The 26,738-nt window shown below is 44.3% G+C and overlaps 1 protein-coding gene and 1 non-coding gene across 5 annotated transcripts in view; one reads left to right on the plus strand and one right to left on the minus strand.

Moving 5' to 3' along the window:
* FOXP2 (forkhead box P2) overlaps positions 1 to 26,738 on the plus strand; it is a 605,003-nt gene that overhangs the window by 501,822 nt on the left and 76,443 nt on the right. The window lies entirely within an intron of this gene.
* Positions 22,932 to 23,069, minus strand: LOC119933884. The gene has a single exon (XR_005452752.1). It is a non-coding gene; the product is annotated as a small nucleolar RNA SNORA7 (small nucleolar RNA).

Here is a 26,738-nt window from a genome sequence, read left to right on the forward strand (position 1 = left end):
CAGGTCCCACAGTCTAAGTAGAAGGGAGAACAGGTTTTGAATCCCCAGTTTGCAGATGAGGGAACTGAGGCACAGGGAAGTTAAGTGACTTGTCCAAGGTCATATGGTAGACAAGTGGCAGAGCCGGATTGGAATCCACATCCTCTAACTCCTGGGCCTGTGCTCTTTCCACTAGGCCACACTGCTTGTCTGTGTGACAGTTTGAGTCACCCAAGGTCACACAGCAGACAAGTGGCAAAGACGGGATCAGGTCCCAGAGCCGGACTCTTTCCATTAGATCATGCAGCTTCCCTGATACTCTGGAAAGGCATTCTTTCCCCAGCAGCTTCCAAGATACAAAACCCTTCCTCAGAGCTATTCAGGTGTAGGCCTATATTTAGGACTGCTCTCTTAAATGTGTACATAGGAAGGCATGAAAAAGAAGAAACTTTACAGCAGTGACAGTATGATAATGCATTAACTGAATCTGATGCCAACAGACCAAAATAGAAATAAGAAAAAGTGATGGTGCCCACCTGTATTAATCTGCAGGTCTAAGTCTTAGTTGCAGGCTAAGTGCCATGTTTGGCTTTAAAACCAGATCCATTTATAGCACCTATTCAGTATTTGACATTAAGGCGAAAGACACAATCATCAAAGATTAGTTTCTGGGGGCGAGTCCTTATATTCCTTATACTCCCATTAGATTGTTAGCTCCTTAAGGACCAGGGTCATGTCTACTTATTGTACTATCCTAAAGACTTAATACAGTGCTTAATACAGAGCACACAGTAAGTACTCAATAAATACCAAGGGAACAGAAGCAGTGTGGCCTAGTAGAAAGAGCACAGGCTTGGGAATCAGAGGTCATGGGTTCTAATCCCAGCTCCGCCACTTGTCAGCTGTGTGACTTCGGACAAGTGACTTGACTTCTCTGTGTCTGTTACCTCATCTACAAAATGGGGATTAAGACTGTGAGCCCCACGTGGGACCACCTGATTACTTTGTATCTACCCCAGTGCTTAGGACAATGCTTGGCACATATTAACTGCTTAACAAATACCATCAGTATTATTATTACTTCTCTTCTTTTTTAGGGGTTGTTCATAAGATGTTGGAGATAGGGCCCTCAATGCAACTGGTTCCTGGTGTACTAAAGTTAGATATCCACAAATAAATGAACATTTGGCAATGCCAAAAGGTGACTGGAAGTTTATGAAGTCATGATCCCGATTAATGGAAGGCCAGGTTGATTAACCACCTTGTTGAAATATAATAGGAGAAGCGATAGCCTAGCTTGAGCTAAGACACTTTGCTCATCACATACATTCAAGACGTAGGTCTGTTGGACAGGATCAAGCCCCCTTCTAGACTGTAAGCTCCTTCCTCTTGACTGTTAGCTCGTTGTGGGGCAGGGATTGTGTCTCTTTATTGCCGTATTATACTTTCCAAGTATTTAGTGCAGTGCTCTGTGCAAAGTAAGCGCTCAATAAATATGATTGAATGAATGAAATGAATGAGAGCTTTTACAGATGAGGAAACTGCGGAATAGAGAAGTGAAGTGACTTGCCCAAGATCGCAGCATGGCTCAGTGGAATGAGCATGGGCTTGGGAGTCAGAGGTCATGGGTTCTAATCTTAGCTTCGCCACTTGCCAGCTGTGTGACTTTGGGCAAGGCACTTAACAGCTCTGTGCCTCAGTTTACCTCATCTGTAAAATGGGGATTAAGACTGTGAGCCCCACATGGACAACCTGATTACCTTGTATCCCCCCCCAGCTCTTAGAACAGCGCTTGGCACATAGTAAGTACTTAACAGATATCATAATTATTATCATGAAAAGCGATTGTACGATATTTTGCTGCTGTTGGTAGAGTGGAAGTTGGGGGATCGACTTCCTCCAGGAGAGTAGGAAAGGGCTCATCACACAACAGGTGCTCAGGCTGTTGGTGATATGAAAAGTTCCCAGCTGACAAGGAGGACAATTATTTCATTTACCAATTACCCATTTTTGATGTTTACACACAATTTCTGGTATAGATCATCTCCCCAACACTCCCATTCCTGGTAAAATACTTTTTCCCATGTATATTACTAGAAGCAGTGAGGCCTAGTGGAAAGAGCACATAGCTGGGAGTCAGAGGACCTGGGTTCTAATACCAGCTTCACCACCTGCCTGTTGTGAGACCTTGGATAAGTCACTTAACTTATCTGTGCCTCAGTTACCTCATCTGTAAGGTGAGGATTAAGACTGAGCCCCACGTGGAACAACCTGCTTACCTTGTATCTACCAGAGAGCTTAGAAGAGTGCTTGGCACATAGTAAGCGCTGTTGTTGGGTAGGAACTGTCTCTATATGTTGCCAATTTGTACTTCCCAAGAGCTTAGTACAGTGCTCTGCACACAGTAAATGCTCAATAAATAGGATTGAATGAATGAATGAACAAATACCATTATTATTATTATTATTATTATTATCGTTATTGTGTGGGACATGGACTACGTCCAACCTGATTGGCTAGTACCTTCCCCCATGCTTAGCCTGCCATATAGTAAGCATTTAACAGATACCATAAAAAAGCCTTCATAATTGATTTAAACCAAGGCTGTATCTACATGTTTGGGAAAGTAGATTGTTGAAAAATTGAATAACTATCAGATAATTCAGTCTGTGCAAATAGTGAATTTGGATACTTCTGTCATTCAATCAGTCATATTTATTGAGTGTTTAGTGTATGCAGAGCACTGTACTAAGCACTTGGGAGAGTATAGTACAACAGAGTTGGCAGACTCCTTCTCTGCTCACTATGAGCTAACAGTTTATCCAAAAACCTTGCATTTTCCTCGATAATAGATTTTTGCTTCAATTATCTGGATAATTATCAGTCAAGCAATTGTATTTATCTAGCACTTATTGTGTGCAGGGCCCTGTACTAAGTGCTTGGAAAAGTGCAACACAACAATGTAACTGACACATTCCCTATCCTCATGAGTTTACAGTCTAGAGAATTACATCAACTTTTCACTGCTCTTTGCCTGTATAAGGCGGCCTCTACTCCATCCTAATCCTCTTAGACCTCTCAGGAGTCCTCAACTTTGTGGCCCACTCACTTTTCCTTGAATCACGGCTTCCCCAACTTTGGTTTCCCTGACACTGTCCTCTCCTGGTTCTCCTCCTATGTCTCTGACCACTCCTCAGTTTCTTTTTGCAGGCTCTTCCTCTGCCTCCCACCCTCTGACAGTGGGGATCCCTCCAGAGTCAGTTCTGGGTCCCCTTCTATTTTCCATCTTCACCCACTACATTGGAGAATTCATTTGCTCCCATGACTTTAACTACCATCTCTATGCTGAAATCTACATCTCCAGCTGTTACCTCTCACCTCTTCTGCAATCTCACACTTCTCCTGCCTTCAGAACATCTCTACCTGAGTGTATCACTGACACCTCAAACAAAACATGTCCAAAGCAGAACTCCACATCTTCCCACCCAAACCCTGTCCTCCCCGGCCTTTCCTGTCACTGTAGACAATACCACTTCCGAGAGTTCCCCACTCTCCAAGAACCTCTAGTGGTTGCCCACTGACCTCTATGTCAAACAGAAATTTGTTATCATCAGCTTTAAAGCATTGCCTGCTTGCCCCCTCCCATCTCCCCTCACTGATCTCTTACTACCACCCAGGTGCAAACTTCACTCCTCCAGTGCCAGCTTGCTCATTGTGACCTGATGTCATCTATCTCTCAGCCAACCTCTTTCCCACATTCTCCCTCTGGCCTGGAACTCCCTGTCCTTCCATATAGTCCAGACTACCACTCTTCCCACTTTCAAAGCCTTGTCAAATTCACCTCCAGAGGACTTCCCTGGATAAGTCCTCTCCTTTTCCCTTCTATGTCATCTACGCACTTACATCTGTGACCTTCGGGCACTTGGTGTTCACCCCATCCTCAGCCCTAGAGCACTTGTGTCTATATACATTATTTATTTATATTAATGTCTGTCTTCCCCTCTAGACTGTAAGCTCCTGGGCAGGACACACGTGGCTTAGTGGAAAGAACATGGGCTTGAGAGTCAGGGGTCATAGGTTCTAATCCCAGCTCTGCCACTTATCAGCTGTGTGACTTTGGGCAAATCACTTAACTTCTCTGTGCCTCAGTTGACTCCTCTGTAAAATGGGGGTTAAAACTTTGAGCCCCACGTGGGACACCCTGATTACCTTGTCTCAACCCCAGCGCTTTGAACAATGCTTTGCACACAGCAAAGACTTAACAAATATCATAGTTATTATTATCTACCAACTTTGTTGTACTCTCACAAACGTTCAGTGCTCAATAAATACCATTGAACAACGGATTGATTGTATAGAGTCTTAGAATCAATGTCTGTGTGTGCAGAGGGCAAAACTAAAGCTTACTTAAAACAAAAACAAAATTCCGAACCCAAATATTTTCTAATGGTCCAACTGTTTTCAGCAATCGAGAGGATAATTCTTACTTAACTGTGCTTATTTCTGATTTACTAATGTACTGATTCTTTCTTATCAGTCCTAGTTTGATGTTTCTTATCAGTGAATGGGCTATTAACAACTCTGTCTTGTTTTCTCAGGGGAAAAAAACCAGATTTATTTCTCTTCCTCCATTTCTTGCTGACAAATTCTCTCCCTCTAGGCTAATCAAAGTAGATGGGCATTCTCTATAATGAAGTTTCAGCGTGAGAGTTCTCACCATAATCCTGATTTTCCCCAGATGGATCCTCTCCAGTTTGCAGACATTTGCTTCGCTAGAGCTTCCCATAGCAGCCATAGAATGGTCTAGACTGGAATCAGAGCCTTGTCAGTTATGCACTTAGCCTAGTGGCAGCATTCTAGGGATAAGCTCTGTGGTGGGACTAGAATTTGTGAATTTAACTATGCTCACCTACAATTCTTTTGAATGCATGTTCATTTAATTGTGTGTTCAATTTTGTATCTTGACTACTCCTGTAATTATTTTTACGTTTATCTCCCCCATTCAAGTGTAGGCTCCTATGGGCAGAGAACACCTTACTTCTTTATTCTGTACTTTCCAAGTACTCGCCACATTGTTCTGCACTGATTGATCAATCAGTGGTATTTCTTGAGGACTAAATGTGTGCTGAGCCTCTGCCACTTGTCAGCTGTGTGACTTTGGGCAAGTAACCAAACTTCTCTGGGCCTCAGTTCCCTCATCTGTAAAATGGGGATTAAGACTGTTAGCTCCATGTGGGATAACCCCGTTACCTTGTATCTACTCCAGTGTTTAGAACAGTGCTTGGCACATAGTAAGTGCTTCACAAGTACCATCATCATTATTATTATTACTTGGGAGAGTACAATAGACTAGGTAGATATGTTCCCTGCCCAAAAAGAGCTTACAGTCTGGATCTAGATCTGAGTGCTCAATAAATATTACTATTAATAATAATAATAATAATGATTGTGGTATTCATTAAGCTCTTAATATGTGCCAGGCTCTGTACTCTGCTCTGGGGTTGATACAAGCAAATCGGGTTGGACTCAGTCCCTGTGCCGCATGGGTCTCACAGTCTTAATCCTTGTTTTACAGATGAGGTAACTAAGGCCCAGAGAAGTGAAGTGACTTGCCCAAGGCCACACAGCAGACGAGTGGTAGAGCTGGGATTAGAGCCCATGCCTTCTGATTTCCAAGGCCATGCTCTAACCACTACACCATGCTGCTATTACTACTAGTGGTTCGATGTTCAAAAAAAAATTTGTTGTGTCTGCACAGGAAAGCCCTGTGGACATTAGTTGGGGCCAACGGATTTGGGTCAAAAATTAATTTTTCTCCTGGAAGAACATTACTTCTGTGCAGATTCATCCACTGCTTCACTGGATAAGCTTGAGTAGGGTCCTCTGAAACTAGGGTCTCTCAAATCATTTTTACTGTTATACTGTACTCTCCCAAGCGTTTAGTATAGGGCTACTGCACACAGTAAGTGCTCAATAAATACGATTGAATGAATAGTAAGCACTCAGTAAATGATTGAATGAATGAATGAATGAAAATCGTCTTAGCCTACTCAGGAGAATGTAGGAGCTTTTTTGTCCTGCCTGCATATTTTCCGAGGAAGGTGAAAATGGAGGTTCTTGGTCTTTTCTCTGTTTTGTTCTGTTATGATTTTTCCTGGAGGATGTGCCAGCTCACATTAGTGACAGTTGGATGTGGGCTGGCTAGAGGGCCCCTCAGAAGGGAAAAACAATGGAAAAAGTGCCAGACTGAGTTAGAAATCCATGAGAGGTACCTTGCTTCTTGGTAACAAAGTTGCTACGACTGCTTCAATAATGATGGTACTTGTTAAGAGCTTACTATGTGTTAATCACTTTTCTAAGTGCTGGGGTAGATACAAGCTAGTCATGTTGGACACAGTCCCTGTCCCACATGGGGCTCACAGTCTTAATCCCCATTTTATAAATGAATCCCCACTTTACAGAGTTACTACTACTTGTCTTAGTGGGGTGAATAGTCCATCCTACAGTCTGAACTCTTCAATCAATCAGTGATATTTATTGAGTAGTGCCTGCACATGGGAGAATTCATTAGAGGAAATTAGAGAGAATTCATTAGAGGAAATAAAGAGGCTCTCTCATGTCAAGGAGCAGAACTCTTGAGGGGAAGGACATGAAAGGGAGAACAAGGCAAATTCAAATCCAAGAGGCAATTCTTCAGTGATGATGAGTTTCTACAGGAGAACAACTACATTGCATGTACCCCCTCTCCACTGGTGTGAAATAGCTCCATCAAATCCAAATCCATTAATCCAAATCCGTCCAGTAATATCTTTAGTAATTGGGGAAGGCTAATGGGAGGGAGTTATAAGAGCCTTCCAAACTCTTCACCTTGCCAGCTGAGTCAGGGGAGTGGGAGAAAGAGGACTCCATCATACAGTTAATCAATCAATAGTATTTATTAAGTGCTTATTGTGTACGAAGCACTATACTAAATGCTTGGGAGAGTACAGTTTAATGGAGTTGGTAGACACATTGCCTGCCCACAGTGAGCTTATAGGCTACAGGGGGAGACATACATTATTAGTACAAGAAAATGAATTTTGGATATGCACATATGTGCTGTGTGGCTGAGGTGAAGATGAATAAAAGGTGCAAATCCAAGTGCAAGGGCAACACAGAAGGGAATGGGAGAAGGGGAAATGAAGGCTTAGTCGAGGAAGGCCTTTTGGAGGAGATGTGCTTTTAATAAAGCTTTGAAAGCTGGGAGAGTGATTGTCAGTTATAAAGAGGGAGGGCATTCTGGAGGCAGGACTCGGGTGAAGTGTTGGCAACAAGATAGATGAGATTGAGATACAGTAATGAGGTTGGCATTCGAAAAACAAAGTGTGCAGGCTGGATTGTAGTAAGAAATCATGGAGGTAAGATATGAGGGGGGCAAGGTGACTGAGTGCTTTTAGCCAGTAATAAGGAGTTTCTGTTTGATTCTGAGGTGGATGGGCAACCACTGAAGGTTTTTTTAGGAGTGGGGAAACATGGCCTTAGTGCTTTTGTAGAAAAATGATCTGGGCAGCAGACTGAAGTATGGACTTGAGTGGGGAGAGACAGGAAGTAGGAAGGTCATCAAGGAGGCTGATGTAGTAATCAAGATAGGATACGGTAAATGTGGTAGCTATTTGGATGGAGAGGAAAGAGTGGATTTTAGTAATGTTTTTACTGTTGAACCAACAGGATTTGGTGACAGATTGAATATGTGGGTTGAATGAGAGAGATGCCAGGGTTACGGGCTTGTGAGACAGTGAGGATGGTAGTGCTGTCTACAATGATGGGAAAATCAGAGGGAAGACAGGGTTTGGGTGGTAGTATGAGGAGTTGTGTTTTGGGCATGTTAAGTTCAAGGAGTTGGCAGGACGTACAAGTAGAGATGCCCTGAAGCCAGGAGGAAGTGTGAGACTGCCGAGAGGAAGAGAGATCAGGGCTGGAGAAGTAGATTTGGGTATCATGCGTATAGAGATGGTAATTGAAGTCAAGAATGAGTTCTCCAAAGGATTGGGTGTAGCTGGAAAATAGCAGGGGACCTCACATTGAGCCTTGAGAGACTCCCACAGTTCGGGGGTGGGAGGCGGAAGAGAAGCCTTCGAAAAAAATTGAGAATGAGGAGCCAGAGAGACAGGAGGAGAGTCAGGATAGGTGGAAAGTGTCAGGAAGCCAAGGAAGACTGCAGCAGAGGAGAGTTGATTCCAAGACCCACCATGTGGCTGCTATCCTCCCTGCGGGGCAGCCGAAGTCTGAAGAAATACAGTTGAGGTGGGGGGAACTAGACTAGTTCATAGGTCCAAGGCACCCTCCTCGTGCCGGATGTCATGTCAGGGATGCATAAAGATCTCATTCTTGGGCGTCTAACCAAAGTCTAAAGCTCATAAAAGAATAAATGTTGGCACATGTGTCTCTATTATTAATAAATCTCTTATTTTGTGAAAGAGATTGAAATTTTGCCGAGAAAAATTAGAGCTTAAGTATCCTTTAAAGTAAATCAGTTCAGTAATTGTAGCTTACGGGAACCCAGTTCCTGGGTGGTATTGGATCTGAAAGCATTACCACGCACTAATCATCCATTTCCTTTGGTTTACCTGTAGCATCCTTGGCCAGAGGGTGGGCTCTGGAAAAGCCGTGGGCTCCACCTGGCTTTCGGCTGCTTCAGTTGATCAATCAATAAATCAACAAATAGTATTTTTTGAATACTTACTACATACCGAACACTTTTGTAGGTGCCCTGAGGGATGCACCTGCCCTGTGAGTGGAAGGAGAGAAGCCAGTGGTACCCCCTCCTACATTCTCTCAAGCCTTTTGCTGCTCTGTGACCTTGGGAAAGTCACTTTACTTCTCTGTACCTCAGTTCCCTTTTCTGTAAAACGGGGATTAAGACCGTGAGCCCTATGTGGGACATGGACTGTGTCCAACCTGATTACCTTGTATTCACCCCAGGACTTAGAATAGTGTCTGGCACTTAGTAAGTGCTTAACAAGTACCATTAAAAAAAAGCCCCCCATTTATCCTGAGGAGAGAGTAGAAAGGTGGTCCACTTTCCAGGGTGCATGATTAGCTGCCTATGATTGCCAATAGGGCTTTCTTTACCCAGATGTCACTCGGGCTCTGACTCTCCAGACCTGCCTCTACCATATCCATCTCTAAGCACAGCCCTTAATGGTTTACACACTTTTGTGGCTCTTTAATCAGCAAGTACCGTGTGTGTGTTGGAGAATTCTCCCTTAGTCTTTCCTTCCCTTCATAAGCTTGTGCTGGAGAAGAGGCATATGACTGTGACCCCAAAGAAAAATAGGAATGGAAGGTGTTAGATTGTAAGCTCCTTGTGTTTTGTTTCTGTCATACTTTCCCAAGAGCAACAGGCGCTTAGTTAATATGAATTATGGACGATTGAAGCCTTCCTTTCTGAGCTTATCACTCCCAAGTCACGTGGCTGAAATAGCTCTCAAACCCAGAGGGTCCCTAGTTGATTTCAAATTCCTTGAATATAGGAAAGCTGTCCATCCTTTCACAGAGACCTCCAAGTTTGGGAGAAATGAGTTGATGGTTTATTTTTGAAGTATGAACTCTACTACCAGTGCTTCTTGAAATGTATTTATCCCACTGATTTAGCTGCAGGAAAACTCAATAAACTGGGTCTTTTACATATGTGAAAAAACTTTATAATTCTAAAATAAATGAGTGCTTTTGGAAGAGCATGGGCTTGGGAGTCAGAGGACCTGGGTTCTATTCCGACTCCGCCACTTGTCTGCTGTGTGACCTTGGGCAAGTTACTTCACCACTCTGTGCCTCAGTTCCTTCATCTGTCAAATGGGGATTAAGACTGTGAGCCCCACGTGGGACAACCTGATTACCTTGCATCTACCCCAGTACTTAGAACAGTGCTTGGCACATGGTAAGCGCTTAACAAATACCATCATTATTATTATCATTATAATTATTATTATTATTGTTATTTTTCACTCCCTTGGTATGGACTCAACCTCCATATTTTATTGGGATGGACCGGTTGAGCAATCAATCAGTTGTATTCATTGAGTGCTTACTGTGTGCAGAACATTGTACCAAGCGCTTACAAAAGTATAATAGAGTTGGTAGACATGTTCCCTGTCCACACGAACTTATAGTCTAGAGGGGGAGATGGACATTGATACAAGTAAATTATGGATAAATACATAAGTGATGTGCGGCTGAGGGAGGGGTGAATAAAAGGAGCAAATCCAAGTGCAAGGGTGATATAGAAGGGAGTGAGAGAACAGGAAAGGAGGGCTTAGTCAGGCAAGGCCTCTTGAAGGAAATGTGCCTTTAATAAGACCTTGGAGGTGGGAAGAGTGGTTGTTTGTTGGAAATGAGGAGGGAGGGAATTCCAGGCCAGAGGCATGGTATGGGCGAAAGGTTGGCGGCGAGATAGACGGGATCAAGCTACAGTGAATAGTTTGGTGTTATAGGAGCGAAGTGTGCCCACTGTGATGTAGAAGGAAATCAGGGAGGTAAGGTAGGAGGGGACAAGGTGATTGAGTGCTTTAAAGCAAATAGTAAAAAGAGTTTCTGTTTGATGCAAAGGTGGACAGACAACCTCTGGAGGTTCTTCAGGAGTGGGGAAACATGGACTGAACATTTTTGTAGAAATATATCTGGGCAGCAGAATGAAGTAGGGACTGGAGCCGGGAGGGACAGGGGGCTGGGGGGTCAGCAAGGATGCTAATGCATTAAGGTGGGATACGCTAAGTGCTTGGGCTAATGTGGTAGCACTGTGAATGGAGAGGATAGGGCAGATTTTAATGATGTTGTGAAGGTAGAACTGACAGGATTTAGTGACATTGAATGTAGGTTGAGTGAGAGAGATGAGTCAAGGAATATGCCAAGGTTATGGGCTTGTGAGCCAGGGGTAAGCGCTTAGTACAGTGCATTGCACACAGTAAGCACTCAATAAATACTATTGAATGAATGAATGATGGTGGTGCCATCTACAGTGACAGAAAAGTCAGGGGAAAGGCAGGGTTTGGGTTGGAAGATGAGATGTTTTTTGGACATTTTAAGTTCGAGGTGTCAGCAGAACATCCAAGTAGAGATGTCCTGAAACCATGTGAGATGATAGAGAAGGAGTGAGATTAGGCTGGAGATGTAGATTTGGGAATATCCTCCTAGAGATAGTAGTTGAAGCCGTGACAGCAAATTAGTTCTACAAGGGGGTTGGTGTAGGTGGAGAATGGAAGGAGACCCAGAACTGAACCTTGAAGGACTCCCTCAGTCAGGGGGTGGGAGTCAGAGGAGAAGCCTGCAAAAGAAACTGAGAATGAGTGGCCAGAGAGATTGGAGGAGAACCAGGAGAAGCAAAGGATGGATAATGTTTCCATGAGAAGGGGACAGTCAACAGTGTCCAAGACAGCTGTGTAGTCTAAAAGGATTAGGATGGAGTAGAGGCAATTAAATTTGGCAAGAAGGAGATCATTTGTGACATTAGAGAGAGCACTTTCTGTGGAGTGGAGTGGGTCAAAGAGAGAATTGGAGTAGAGGAACTGAAGATAGTGGGTGTAGATGACAGACATTCTTTTAACCCAATGGAAGAAGGATATACACCTGAAAGTGTCTAAATAATTTGGTGATAATAATGATGGTATTTGTTAAGCGCTTACTATGTGCAAAGCATTGTTCCAAATGCTGGGTGATAACATCACTTACATGCCTTCAAAAGGAACTTCAAATGGGTTAACTGAGAAAGGAGAATATGCCTCTATAGTAATAATGATGATAATAATAGTATTTGTTAAGTGCTTACTGTGTGCCAAGCATTGTTCTAAGCACTGGGGTAGATACAAGGTAATCAGGTTGTCTCATGTGGGGCTCATAGTCTTAATCCCCATTTTAAAGGTGAGGTAACTGAGGCACAGAGACATTAAGTGACTGGCCCAAAGTCACACAGCTGATAAGTGGCAGAGCTGGGATTAGAACCCAGGACCTCAGATTCCCAAGCCCGTGCTCTTTTCGCTTCAAACAATGTAAGGAAGGCAGAACCAAATATAGGACTACATCCTTACCAGTTATACATATAGTGATTTGCTTACTCTATTTATTTGTTTCCCCATGCTCTTGCTGTTGCTGATTTATTTTATTTATTTATTTATTTTATTCATGCCAGTTTATTTTATCTCATCTCCCAATTAGATTGTCAGCTACTTGAGAGCAGGATTTTGTCCTTCACTTTTATTGTAGCTTCTGAAGCTCTCGCTACAACACTCCACACAAAGTAGGCACTCAAACCATATGGGTGAATGAATGAATGAAGTTATTCATGCTGGGAAAGTTGTAGTTTGCTGTGAGAGCAATTACCTCTTTTCACCCTTCAGCCTGTAAAATTCCACCCGTGACTGCATTATCGTAGTTTCAAATAATGAGACGAAACATCTTTCTGGAAATATATAATGTCTATGGGTTTTGTTCTCTAGAGAGAAGATGCATTTTTAGCTATCTATATCTGTCCATAGCTCTCTCTGAAAACTGCCTTCAGGTTTCAAGTTCAGTTACAGTAACATATTGCCTGAAGGATGAAATAATTAGTGTGATGGTGCTAGGTTTCCCAAAGCCAAACACTGAGGGCAATGTTGAATACTTTGGGGGAACATTTTTAACCCGAGGACAACGTCTTTATTTCTCCTGAACTGTGTTTTCGTCCAAGCAATTTGGCGTTTCACTTGATTAATCTTTGCACTTCCATCTTGCTTTCATTTTGCTTTCCTGCCTTCCCTTTGATGAACCCTCCATTGGGGAATCTATCCTGGGTTCCTCACAGGAAAAAGTTCTGAATGGCAAATTCCTCTTTTCTTCCTTGTTACATTGCCTGCAAAGAAGGACCACTCAAGGAATTCCTTCTCGTTCATTCAACAGTATGTCCTGGGTGCCTAATGAGCCACAGAGAAGTTTACTAGGCTCCTTTGGAGTGCAGATTGGTCGGGGTGGCTAATGGGAACAGAGTAATAATAATAATGATAATTGCATTTCTTAAGTGCTTACTATGTGCCATGCACTGTTCTAAGCCCTAGGGTAGATGCAACATAATCAGGTTGTCCCACTTGGGGCTCACAGTCTTAATCCCCATTTTCCAGATAAGGTAACTGAGGCACAGAGAAGTTAAGTGGCTTGCCCAAGGTCTCACAGCAGTCAGTTGGTGAAGCAAGGATTAGAACCCACGTCCTCTGACTCCCAAACCCGTGCTTCTTCCACTGAACCATGCTGCTTCAATCAATCCATGGTATTTATTGGCTGTTTACTCTGTGCAGAGCACTGTAATAATAATAATAATAATAATAATAATGATGGTATTAAGTGCCTACTGTGTGCAAAGTACTGTTCTAAGCACTGGGGAGGTTACAACGTGATCAGGTTGTCCCACGGAGGGCTCACAGTTTTAATCCCCATTTTACAGATGAGGTAACTGAGGCACGGAGAAGTTAAGTGACTTGTCCAAAGTCACACAGCTGACAGTTGGAGGAGCCAGGATTTGGACCCATGACCTCTAACTCCAAAGCCCGTGCTCTTTCCACTGAGCCACACTGTGCTTCACAGAGTATAATACAACAGAGTTGATACACACGTTCCCTGACCACGAGGAGGTCCTTTCTGATCTCCCAACTTCCTGTCTCTCCCCACTTCAGTCTATATTTCACTCTGCTGCCCGGATTATCTTTCTACAGAAAGACTCTGGGCATGTCACTCCCCTCCTCAAAAATCTCCAGTGGTTGCCTATCAACCTTCGCATGAAGCAAAAACTCCTCACTATTGGCTTCAAAGCTCTCCATCACCCTGCCCCCTCCTACCTCACCTCCCTTCTCTCCTACAGCCCAGCCTGCACACTCCATTCCTCTGCTGCTAACCTCCTTGCTGTGCCTCGTTCTCACCTGTTCCGTATTCAACCCTGGCCCACGTCCTACCTCTGGCCTGGAATGCCCTCCCTCCTCACATCTGCCAAGCTAGCTCTCTTCCCCCCTTTAAAATCCTACTGAGAGCTCACCTCCCCTAGGAGGCCTTCCAAGATTGAGTCCCCCTTTCCCTCTGCTCCTCCTCCCCTCCCCATCGCCACTACTCCCTCCCTCTCCTCTATCTCCTTCCCCACCCCATGGCACTTGAGTATATTTGTACGTATTTATTATTCTATTTATTTTATTAAATGATGTGTATATATCTATAATTCTATTTATTCCTTCAGTCATATTTATTGAGTGCTTACTGTGTGCAGAGCACTGTACTAAGTGCTTGGGAAGTACAAGTTGGCAACATATAGAGACAGTCCCTACCCAACTTAATGCTACTGATGCCTGTCTACTTGTTTTGTTTTGTTGTCTGTCTCCCCCTTCTAGACTGTGAGCCCATTGTTGGGTAGGGATTGTCTCTATTTGTTGCCGAATTGTACTTTCCAAGCGCTTTGTACAGTGCTCTGCACACAGTAAGTGCTCAATGAATATGATTGAATGAATGAATGAATGAATGAGGAGCTTACAGTCTTAGAGGGGGAGACAGACATTAAAATAAATTGCAGCTATATTTGTAGGTGCTGAGAGGCTGAGGGAAGGGTGAATAAATGATACAAATCCAAGTGCAAGATTAACACAGAAGGGAGAGGGAGTGGGGGAAATGAGAGCTTAATTAGGGAAGGCCTCTTGGAGGAGAGGTGAATTTAATAAGGCTTTGAAGATGGGAAGACTGATCATCCGTTGGATAGGAAGGGAGAGGAGTTCCAGGCCAGAGGCAGGATGTGGATGAGGGGTCAGCCGTGAGCTAGATAAGATTGAGGTACAGTGAGTGGGTTGGTGTTAGAGGAGTGAAGTGAGCATGGGAATAGAGTAGGAAATCAGCATAGTATGGTAGGAGGGGGCAAGATGATTGAGTGCTTTAAAGCTGATGGTAAGAAGTTTCTGTATGATGCAGAAGTGGATAGGTAACCAGTCGGGAGGTGTGGACCAATTTCTTTTTTTTTTTTTTTTTTTTTTTTTTTTGAGAAAATGATCCAAGCATCCGTGGGAAGTATGGAATGCAGTAGTCAAGGTGTGCTAGGGTAAGTGCTTGGATCAATGTCATAGCAGGTTGGATGTAAAGGAAAAAGTGGATTTTAGCAATGTTTTGAAGGTACAACAGGAATTGGTGACAGATTGAATATGTGGGTTGAATGAGAGAGATGAGTCGAAAATAATGCTAAGGTTGCAGGCTTATGAGCTGGTGAGAGTGATGGTGTCCTTTAGACTGTAAGTTTGCTGTGGGCAGGGAATGTGTCTACCAACTCTGTTCTCTCTTAGGTGCTTCATTTAGTGCTCGATTAATACCACTGGTTGACTGACTGAATGGTGTTGTCTGCAGTGATGGGAAAGATAGGGTGACTATTTTGTACACAGGACTATACTGGATGCCTATTCCTTTTAAGGCTCCATCCTGGGTGCTTGGTGTACAACTTTATTGGGTGGTCCAGTATATTATCTGTTCTTGAAGATTTTATAAGCTAAAGACGGAGATAGACAGACATAAATTGTATACCTACAGTGGGAAGCAATAGGAAAAATATTGATAATTAGTAATAATAATAATAATTAAAATGGTATTTGTTAAGTGCTTACTGTGTGCCAGGGACTGTACTAAGTGGTGGGGTGACTACAAGCAGATCAGGTTGGACACAGTCTCTGTTCCAGGTGCGGCTCACAGTTTCAATCCCCATTTTACAGTTGAGGTAGCTGAGGCACAGAGAAATTAAGTGACTTGCTCAAGGTCATGCAGCAGACAAGTGGAAGAGTCGGGATTAGAACCCATGACCTTTTGATTCCCAGGCCTGTGCTCTATCCACTGGGCCATGCGGAGTCGGAAACATGAGTATGTGAATGGAATATGTAAACTGACTTACACCCGTAACTGTCCTTCATATGCTCCAGATGATGAGCTCTTACCCATATATGCAAATGTGGCTAATAAAACAGACCAGAGATGGACACATCATCCCCCAGTGATAACAAATAAGCCTAAAAGCTTATGGAGCTAGTGGGTTTGTCGTATAGTAGGCCGGCCCCTGTTTTTAACTCTGGTTCCTGGTCTTCACGAAGCCCTTGCTGTAAGACAGTGACCCGTCTCCTGATTTCTGCCTTCCATGCCTGTCCAGCTTATGCAGTGGCCTCCCAGCATCAATTTGTTGTGATGTTTAGTTCGAGGCTTTGCTTCACCAGGTCTTTGAAAAGTTTTTTCTACCCTCTGGGAATGTGTTTGCCTCCCTACAGTTCCCTAACTTCCTGGGTATCCTGCTTTTATCCATTCTTCTCACTTGTTTCCCCTAGCAGATAAGGTTAGATGCCAGGTGTCTTGAACTGACCATGGTTTAGGATCTCATTGTTGGTTAATCTTGCCTTGCCACTTTTTTTTTTATAATGGCATTTATTAAGCGCTTACTATGTGCAAAGCACTGTTCTAAGCGCTGGGGAGGTTACAAGGTGAACAGGTTGTCCCACGGGGGGCTCACAGTCTTAATCCCCATTTTACAGATGAGGTAACTGAGGCACAGAGAAGTGAAGTGACTTGCCCATAGTCACACAGCTGACAAGTGGCGGAGCCGGGATTTGAACCCATGCCCTCTGACTCCAAAGCCTGGGCTCTTTCCACTGAGCCACGCTGCTTCTCTTGAGATGGTTCACTTGAGCTGCTTCACTTGAGATGGGGTGTGTGTGTGTGTGTGTGTGTGTGTGTGTGATGCAGCATGGCCTAGTGGTTAGAGAACAGGCCTGGGAGTCAGAGAGCCATGGGTTCTAATTCTGACTCCACCACTTGTCCGCTGTGTGACCCTGGGCAAGTCATTTCACTTCTCTGTTACCTCATCTGTGAAATGGGAATTAAGACTGTAAGCCGCATGTGGGACAGGGACTGTGTCCAGCCCGATTTGCTGGTCTTCCCACACAGCGTTTAGTACGATACCTGGCACATAGTAAGCACTTAACAAATACCACAATTATTGTGATGCTAATGGGACTGCTTTAGGAGCTGGATGTGTCATTGCAGTAGATCCAGGCCGCACAGCCATTTAAAATCAATTGATCAATTAATGCAGAGCACTGTACTAAGTGCTTTGGAGAATACAATGTAATCAAGCTGGTAGACACGTTCCGTAACTAAAAGAAGCTTACAGACAATAGTGCAATAGTATTAGAAGACATGATCTTTGACCACAAGGAGCAAAACAAATCACTCAGTAGATGAGCAGTGTATAAACCAAATAATGTTGAACCAGCTATCGCTGTGACACGTGGGTATAGAAGCAGAAGATTGCTTCCTCTATCCCATCCTCTACCTCATTGTCCAGGGATATGGATCTTTTGGCCTTGATATAGTTAGGTCCCACTGGACTCGTTAGATTTCAGCTCCAATGTCTCATTTCAGATCTGATATCCAAAATATTTTTTTTTTTTTCTGAAAATGAGAATCAGGACTGTGGGAATGACTAAAGCCATTCTTTTTGTTACCTTGGGATCCCTAAGCAGTTTTGAAAACCAGAGGCCCAACCCAATTTAAAAGAAAATATAAGAATAATCCTTGGTCGGATAGCGGTTAATAAAAGAAAGCATTTTAAACCAGGTGGTTTAAGGAAAGTGTTTCTCTGTGCAATAACAGGGAATTTCACCGGTGTTGTCAAGATCTCTGTGCCCTGGTGACAGTGTAGTTGCTATTGATGGGCAGAGCCGAAGAGGGCAGGAGTCTCTCAAGGTTCAGTTCTGGGTCCCCTTCTATTCTCCGTCTACACCCACTCCCTTGTCAAACTCATTTGCTCCCATGGCTCCAACTACCATCTCCATGTGGATGATACTCAAATCTACATCTCCAGCCCTGATCTCTCTCTCCCTCTCTCCAATCTTGCATTTCCTCCTGCCTTCAAGACATCTCTACTTGGATGTCCTCCCATCACCTCGAAGTTAACATGTCCAAAACAGAACTCCTTATCTTTCCACCCAAACCTTGTCCCCCCTCCGACTTTCCCAACATGGTAGGTGGCACCACCATCCTTCCTGTCTCACAAGTCCATAACTTCGGCATCATCCATTATATTGTCTTCCCCTTCTAGACTGTGAGCCCGCTGTTGGGTAGGGACCATCTCTATATGTTGCCAACTTGTATTTCCCAAGCGCATAGTACAGTGCTCTGCACACACACAGTAAGCGCTCAATAAATATGATTGAATGCATGAATGAATCCTTGATTCCTCTCTGTCATTCAATCCACGTAATCAATCCGTCACTAAATCGTGTCGGTCCCACCTTCACAACATAGCTAAAATCTGCCCTTTTCTCTCCAGCCAAGCTATCACATTAATATAATCACTCATTCTATCCCACCTGGATTACTGCATTGGCCTCCCTTCTGAACTCCCAGCCTCCTGCCTCTCCCCACTCCGGTCCATACTTCACTCTGCTGCCCAGAGCATTTTTCTACAAAAACATTTAGGACGTGTCACCCCACTCCTCAAAGCACTACGGCGGTTGCCCATCCACCTCCACATCAAAAAAACCCACAAAACTCCTCGCCATTGGTTTTAAAGAGCTCCACCACCTTGCCCCCTCCTACCTCACTTCACTTCTCTCCTTCGCTCCTCTAGTGCTAACCTTCTGACTGTGCTAGATCTCATCTGTTTCACCGCCGATCCCTACCCCATGATCTGCCTCTGGACTGGAATGCCCTCCCTCCTCAAATCTGACAGACATTTCCTCTCTCCCACTTCAAAGCCTTATTGAAGGCTCCTCTAAAAGGCCTTCCCCGACTAAGCCCCACTTTTCCTCATCGCCCACTCCCCTCTGCATCACCTGGACTTATTCCCTTTGCTCTTACCCCGCTTTCAGCCCCATAGCACTTATGTACATATCTGTAATTCATTTATTTGTATTCATATCTGTCTCACCAACTCTAGATTGTAAGCTCGTTGTGGTTATGTGGTTAGGGAATGTGTCTATTTATTGTTGTATTGTACATGAGGTGATTTTCATTTCATATTATCTAGGGATTTCAATGTATTATCTAGGGATTTCAATTAACTCAATAGATTGTAAGAATCTCTGTAGTGGGAAACCATGCTATTATTTTTAAGCAAGTAAGCAGTGTGGCCTAGTGGAAAAAGCAGGAGCCTTGGAGTCAGAGGATCTGGGTTCTAATCCCGGCCCCGCCACTTGCCTACTCTGTGAGTTTAAGCAAGTCACTTCACTTTCTCTGGGCCTCAGTTCCCTCATCTGTAAAATGGGGATTCAATACCTGTTCTCTCCTCCTACTTAAAATATCCCTAAGGTGCCTCAGCAGGCACCTCCTTGAGGCTCACATGGGACCTGATAATCTTGTTTCTACCCCCAGCACTTAGAACAGTGCTTTGCACACAGTAAGCGCTTAACAAATAAAAATGCTATTGTAATAATTGAATTCTCCCAGGCACCTAGTGCAGTGCCCTGAACATGGTAGGTATTCAATCTATTGTTTTCACATAGTAGTTACTCAGTATAGTACACTCAGTAGGCATTCAGAACCCAGTCGGTGCTCAGTCCACCTCTCTGCACAGAGTTGGCCCTCGTTCAAAACTAGTTAACACATTCGCCTGAAATATGTATGAGTGAGGCAGGGATGGTGTTATTAAGAAATTAGCCTGAAATGTTGGTGAGTGAAGCAGAGATGGTGTTGGACGCTTCAGGGTGTGGATCAGGAGGTTGAGAAAGCACACCTTATTTTACAGGGGCTGGTAGAATTGTGACTGGTTACATTCGGGCCCAAAGAAGGTATTATTTTCCTTCCTTTTGGATGTTCCTTCTCCACTGTGCCAGAGCTCTGCTTTTGGGCCCTTTTTTGGTTTAATTTCAGTCTTGGGTCCAAGTAGCCGTTCTGCCTCATCCTCCTCTTTTCCATTCAGAGTACAGAATTGCCATGGGGCCGATGGACTCCCCTCTACCATCCCGATTGCCCTGGTCTGATTGGACAGGATCGCTGCCCTAGTGTAGTGCCCATCCCCGTACCCTCCTGATTATCAGGTTGGGTCATGGCTGGCCTGTCTGAATATTAAGTTCAGAGATGGCCAAGCCTCAGCTCTAGAGAGGGGTGCCCAGGGGTCACGTGATCCCCCTCTGGTTGGGCTGCACCTCCACCCTCCATGCTCTCCTGCCCCATGGGCCCCAGCAGGCACCTCCCTGAGCAGAGGTCATCTCGACAGACAGTGACTCCCCTGCTTCAAAGCCTTATTGATGATGATGATGGTATTTGTTTAGTGCGTAATAGGTGCCAAGCACTGTTCTAAGCGCTGGGTAGATAGAGCGTAATCAGGTTGTCCCACGTGGGGCTTACAGTCTTAATCCCCATTTTACAGGTGAGGTAACTGAGGCACAGAGAAGTGAAGTGACTTGCCCAAGGTCACACAGCTGACAAGTGGTGGAGCCGGGATTAGAACCCAAGACCTCTGACTCCCAAGTCCGTGCTCTTTCCACTAAGCCATGCTGCTTGTCATTGCTTCTCATGCTTCTTATTCTCATTCTTATTGAAGGCACATCACGTCCATGAGGCCTTCCCTGACTAAACCCTCCTCTCCTCTTCCTTCTGCATCACCCTGACTTGCTCCCTTTACTCATCACCCCCTCGCAGCACTACAGCAATGTACCTATCTGTAATTTCTTCTTATTAATGTCTGTCTCTTCCTCTAGACTGTAAGCTTGTTGTGGGCAGGGAATGTGTCTGTTCAGGGAATGTGTCTGTTTATTGTTATATTGTACTCTCCAAAGAGCTTAGTAGAGTGCTCTGCGCACAGTAAGTGCTCAATAAATACGAATTACTGATTCTCTGACCACAAAACACACACTGAACCTATGGGCCTGGATCTGGGCCTACCCGCCCATACAAGGTGGCCCCACAGATATGTGTGAGTGTTTCCTGGAATTAATGCCTTTGATTGAAAAGACTTCTGGACCTGGCAGAGTGGGGAGGTGGGAGATACCGTGGGTTTGGGAGCAGCTGCACTTGGGTGACCAGCTCTGTGATGGGCGCCGCAGCTGCTCAGTACATAGGGAGGGAGAGGGCACGAGGTGGGGTGAGTGGGGAACGGAGAGGAAGCAGTCATTGATCACCTCATTACCACAAATCCCAGTGGATAGAGGGCAGGGAATGTGTCCGTTTGTTCTTATATTGTTATATTGTACTCTCCCAAGTGCTTAGTACAGTCCTCAGCACACGGTAAGCGCTCACTAAATGCGGTTGAATGAATAGAGCACAGATTTGAGAGTCAGAGGACCCTGGGTTCTAAGCCCGACTCCACCACTTGTCTGCTGTGTGACCTTGGGCAAGTCACTTCACTTCTCTGTGCCTCAGTTACCCCATCTGTAAAATAATAATAATTATGGTATTTATTAAGCGCTTATGTTTAAAGCACTGTACTAAGCACTGGGATACAGGCAAGCAAATTGGGTTGGCATAGTCATCATCATCATCAATCGTATTTATTGAGTGCTTACTATGTGCAGAACACTGTACTGAGCGCTTGGGAAGTACAAATTGGCAACATATAGAGACAGTCCCTACCCAACAGTGGGCTCACAGTCCTTGTCCCATGTGGGATTGACAGTTTCAATTCCCATTTTCCAGGTGAGCCCATTCTCTATCCACTAAACCATGCTGTTTCTCATTTTACTACGTCTTGTTAGTCTTTGCGTAAATATCAGTGCCACAAAATCATACTTTCCTGTACCCCTGCACCATCATCATCATTATCAACAACAGGAGCAGTCATTGAGCGTCTGCTGTACCATGTGCTTATTCTGTCCAGATACCTGTACTAAGCCCCTACCATGGGCAGAACTCTGTACTGAGCACCTCCTGAGGGCAGAACAAATTTCTCCTTCTTTGTGCAGGACACCGTACTCAGGACTCTGATGCTTGGGAGCACATAATACAGATTAGAATGGTTTAGTGAAAAGAACCCGTTCCCGGGAGTCAGAAGATAGTGTTCTAATCTCAGCTTCACTCCTTGTGCCTGCTGTGTGACCTCAGGCAAGTCACTTAACTGTTCTGTGCTTCAATTTCCCTAGCTGTAAAAATGACGATAAGATACCTGTTGTTCCTGCCCCTTAGACTGTTAGCCACAGGTGGAACAGGGATTGTGTTCAGTCCTGTCATATTACAGCTGGTTTAGTGCTTGGTTCAGTGCATGATACATAGTAAGCTTTAACAAGTACCACTGTTGTTATTATCATTAATAGAAGCAGCATGGCTCAGTGGAAAGAGCACAGGCTATGGAGTCAGAGGTCATGGGTTCAAATCCCGGCTCCGCCATTTGTCAGCTGTGTGACTTTGGGCAAGTCACTTCACTTCTCTGGGCCTCAGTTACCTCGTCTGTAAAGTGGGGATGAAGACTGTGAGCCCCCCATGGGACAACCAGATCACCTTGTAACCTCCCCAGTGCTTAGAACAGTGCTTTGCACATAGTAAGCGCTTAATAAATGCCATCATCATTATTATTATTAATAGTGCTGCTGATCTTGCATGGGACAAATGTACTATAACTAAAAATAATTGTCGAATATACATGAATTTCAGAATTCCCCTGTTAGATTGTAAACTCAAAGAGGGATCACCCACATCTTCTATTTTCTCCTCTTGATGCCCAGAACAGTTGAGAAATGAGGCCAGTTTAGGCACTCAGTCAAAACTAACAATTCCAATTACGGTACTGCTCTCCATTTTCTACTTCCTTGATGAAATCTGTCTGGCAAACTTGTCTTATGCCGTCGAGTCATTTACGACCCATAGAGCTCTCCCAGAACGCCCCACCTCCATCTGCAATTGTTCTGGTGGTGGATCAATAGAGTTTTCTTGGTAAAAATACGGAAGTGGTTTACCATTGCCTTCTTCCGCACAGTAAATTTGAGTCTTCGCCGCTGCTGCCCGGCACAGGTGAGTTTTGATGAAACAGATTGCCTTCCACTTGCTAGCCACTGCCCAAGCTAGGAAAAGAATAGATATGCCTCTGCCTGACTCTCCCTCTTGTAGTCGAGACTGGTAGAGTCCTGGGAACTCTCCAGGTGTGACCCTGAGAGGGGGTCATGCTTACTAGCTATCCTTAGAAGATTCTGCTTCTAGAAAACTTTTCTGTAGCAATTTAGGGTGAAAGGACCGAAAAATAAATAAATAAATTTGAAACTCTGCAAACAGGATTTCTTTGTACAAGGTTATGTCCCAGTGCCTTCCTTTTGACAAACCCGGAGACCAACAACTTGTTAGCTGCTGTCCAGGGATACTGTTCTGACCAGAGCATGCTGGGCACCAGGGACTGCCCTCAAGGCAACTTTACTTCTGTGCCTCAGTTATCTCATCTGTAAAATGGTGATGAAGACCGTGAGCCCCATGTAAGACAGGAACTCTGTCCAACCTGATTAGCTTGTATCTATCCCAGCACTTAGTACAGTGCCTGGCACAAGATAAACGCTTAACAGATACCATTAAAAAAGTCTACCATTGCAGTTGATTTTCCTAATGACTATGCAGCAGTAACCCACGCAAGCAGAATAATAAAAACAGTAATAATAATTGTGGTATTTGGTAAGTGCTTACCATGTGCAAGTGCTGTACGAAGTGCTGGGTGGGAAGAAAAGCAAATCAAACTGGACACAGTCCCTGTCCCATATGGGGCTCACAGTCTTAAATCCCATTGTACAGATGAGGAAACTGAGGCACAGAGAGGAGGAGTGACTTACCTAAAAACACACTTCAGGCAAGTGGCAGAGCCAGACTTAGAACCCATGACCTTCTGACACCCAGACCCAGGCTCTACCCATTAGGCCACGCTGCTTCTCAAGAACATGTGCTTCCCCATGCCCCAAATTTTGCACCTATACTTTCAGGCTGCCTTTGCCACCACCCGATACCGGTGGCATCGAGTGGTGGCTTATGAGAAGCAGCGTGGCTCAGTGGAAAGAGCACGGGCTTTGGAGTCAGAGGTCATGGGTTCAAAACCCAGCTCCGCCAATTGCCAGCTGTGTGACTTTGGGCAAGTCACTTAACGTCTCTGTGCCTCAGTTACTTTGTCTGTAAAATGGGGATTAAGACTGTGAGCCCCCTGTGGGACAACCTGATCACTTTGTAACCTCCTCAGCACTTAGAACGGTGCTTTACACATAGTAAGCGCTTAGTAAATGCCATTATTATTATTATTATTATTATTATTACTGTGGGAGCTGCTGGCTGGTCTGAGGCTCTTGGCTGGGTGGCAGTGGCTGAATCAGCTGACCTCCCCACCCCTTAGAAACCAAACCCAAATGCCACAGGCCAGGTGCCAGAGAAACCCTATACATTGTACTCTCCCAAGCATTAAGTACAGTGCTCTGCACATATTAATTGCTCAATAAATACCATTAGTTGATTGGTTGATTCCCAGGTGGGTTTGGAACCACATGAGTGCCTCCTCTGACCTTCTCCCTCACAGCTGGGCTGTGTTCCGTGGGCCTAGGAGTCAGAAGGTCATGGATTCTAATCCTGGCTCTGACACATGTCTGCTGTGTGATCTTGGGCAAGTCACTTCACCTAGGTCCTTCTGACTCCAGGCCCATATCGTCTCCACTATGGTATAAAGGCCTGTGTCTTTCACGGTGGCCCATCTGGCCACTGTCGTGCCTCTAAGGTCACAGCTACTTTGCTCCTGGGTTGGACTGATGAATTTTTTTCTGCTTGTAGTACGCCAACATTTTGGTTAGGATTTCCTCTCCCGTCCCCCCCATTCATTCTTCCTGCATTTGGGTGACTGGTTTAAGTAGGTAGAAACCCCAGATTTCTAGACTGAGTTCCCATGGATTGATTAGGCCTGTGGAAAGGGAATGATGTGCAAAGTTAATGTTCCATGATGCAAAGACAGTAATTGTCATGTGCAACTTGCAAATTACAATTCTCATCTATTTGGGACTGGAACGTTATGAACAGAAAAGTCTGCGTTTAATTATTTTCAATTTCAACTACTTGCCTTTACTGCTTTTACACACTTTCATTCATTTATAAATAATGAACTTTATAAATTGCTTTTAAAGCTGTGGAACCTTGAAAGAAGGTATATTTCTTTCCGTTACCAAGACCAAAGGTGTTTTCTTGAGTCATCTACCCAAGATGGAAGAAATCTGCCCACTCAAGGCTCACACTGCATTTTACCCATTTTTTATGAAATGTGTAAAATTTATAGACTTCCAAGTGTGTCTTACAGGAAGAAAAACCTTCTGAATTGGTGGGGTGGGGTGATGAGCCATTATTTTTCATCCAGTCCCTTTGGTAATCATGAAATCTTCTGCCTCTGTATTCTTTAAAACTGAGATGTCTGTTCCCCCCCACCATTAAACCATAAGCTCCGCAAGGGCATGGACTTACTTTATTTTATTTTTTTTACTTGTGTGCTCCAAAGCACCTCTTTCAATGCTCTATATCCAGTAGTTGTCCAGGACAGTGCTCTGCACACTGTAAGTGCAGAGTTAATATCATTGCTTGAATGAGTGAATGCTGGGTTGTAGAAAAGACCCAACACAAATGTACTTGCTTACATTAATGTCTGTCTTCCCCTCAAGACTGGAAGCTTGTGGTCAGGGAATGTGTCTGTTTATTGTTCTATTGCACTCAATGGATATGACTGACTGACAGATTGCAATCAGGCTAAACAGTGTCCGTTGATTAGGAACTGAGGGGACGAGGACATGCCTCTGTCTCTTGCAGGAATTTTTAAGCATCGTTAACGTCAACAAGACAGAGTAGGAGAACGGTCCTTCAGTTCACAGATGATGTTGCTGATAGAGAGATTGTAATCATAAGCCTGAGTGGTGTTGAGACAGGTTCTCTTCCACGCGTCCAACGCTTTGTCCATTAAAGTTCAGTGCCGCACCTTTCTCGGCTCCTTACCATTCAGACTGAACATCGCTCAGGCACAGGTGGTCAAGAGGGGCAAGGCATGCACACCCCAACCCCAAAAGTAGGACACGGGCTTGAGAACATGGCCCTTAGGATTGTTGTGTCCCCTGCACTTTTTCAACCCAGAATGGGTTTAACTGTGCCTTTGATCCAGGGAGGCCCATCTGTTTTGATCTTAAAACGCTTGGTCTTATGTGAAACCTGCAGGTAGGGTCATAAGAAGGCAATGGAAAGGGCAGAAACCCAGCCACTTGGCACACCTGAATGCAATTTCAGGAAATGACAGTGAGGTTTTAGTCAGTCTTGTTGGAGGGGAGGAATTTAGAGCCTTCCAAGCTTGAAAAGTGCGGTTCTGGAGTTGGGGTCCCTGATTATTGCTTTTCTAAAATCACTGGGATCAAATGATCCTTTTTTGGTTTGTCATCTAGCTTAAAGTGCACCTGAGCCTGCCCAAAGTACTAAATCTGTAATGCATTTTTATTTCCTATTGATCAGCGTTGCCCCGAAAGATCTCTGAGGACAATGTCCATAGCTGGAAAAATGATATCAGCAGATCAGAATCTGTTCTTCCATTCGGTGTAGCAGGAAATGGTTTTGCATGACAGTACACATGTTAATGTCATCGCATATGTCGTTTATGGCGTGTGGGTCTGTTCTGCGGGATCTACAGTGATCACGCTGGAGAAAAACCATCGCTGTTACACTAAATAAAATGTGCTTAGTAAAAATTGCCAGCAATTTTTTTCTAGACATATAACGACATGGTAAGAGCACAAAACAAAACTACCAGAAACAAACCATTTCTCAAACTGTAATATCTGCAGGACAAG

The sequence above is a fragment of the Tachyglossus aculeatus genome, chromosome 10 (genome assembly GCF_015852505.1).
Source record: "Tachyglossus aculeatus isolate mTacAcu1 chromosome 10, mTacAcu1.pri, whole genome shotgun sequence".
NCBI lineage: Eukaryota > Metazoa > Chordata > Mammalia > Monotremata > Tachyglossidae > Tachyglossus > Tachyglossus aculeatus.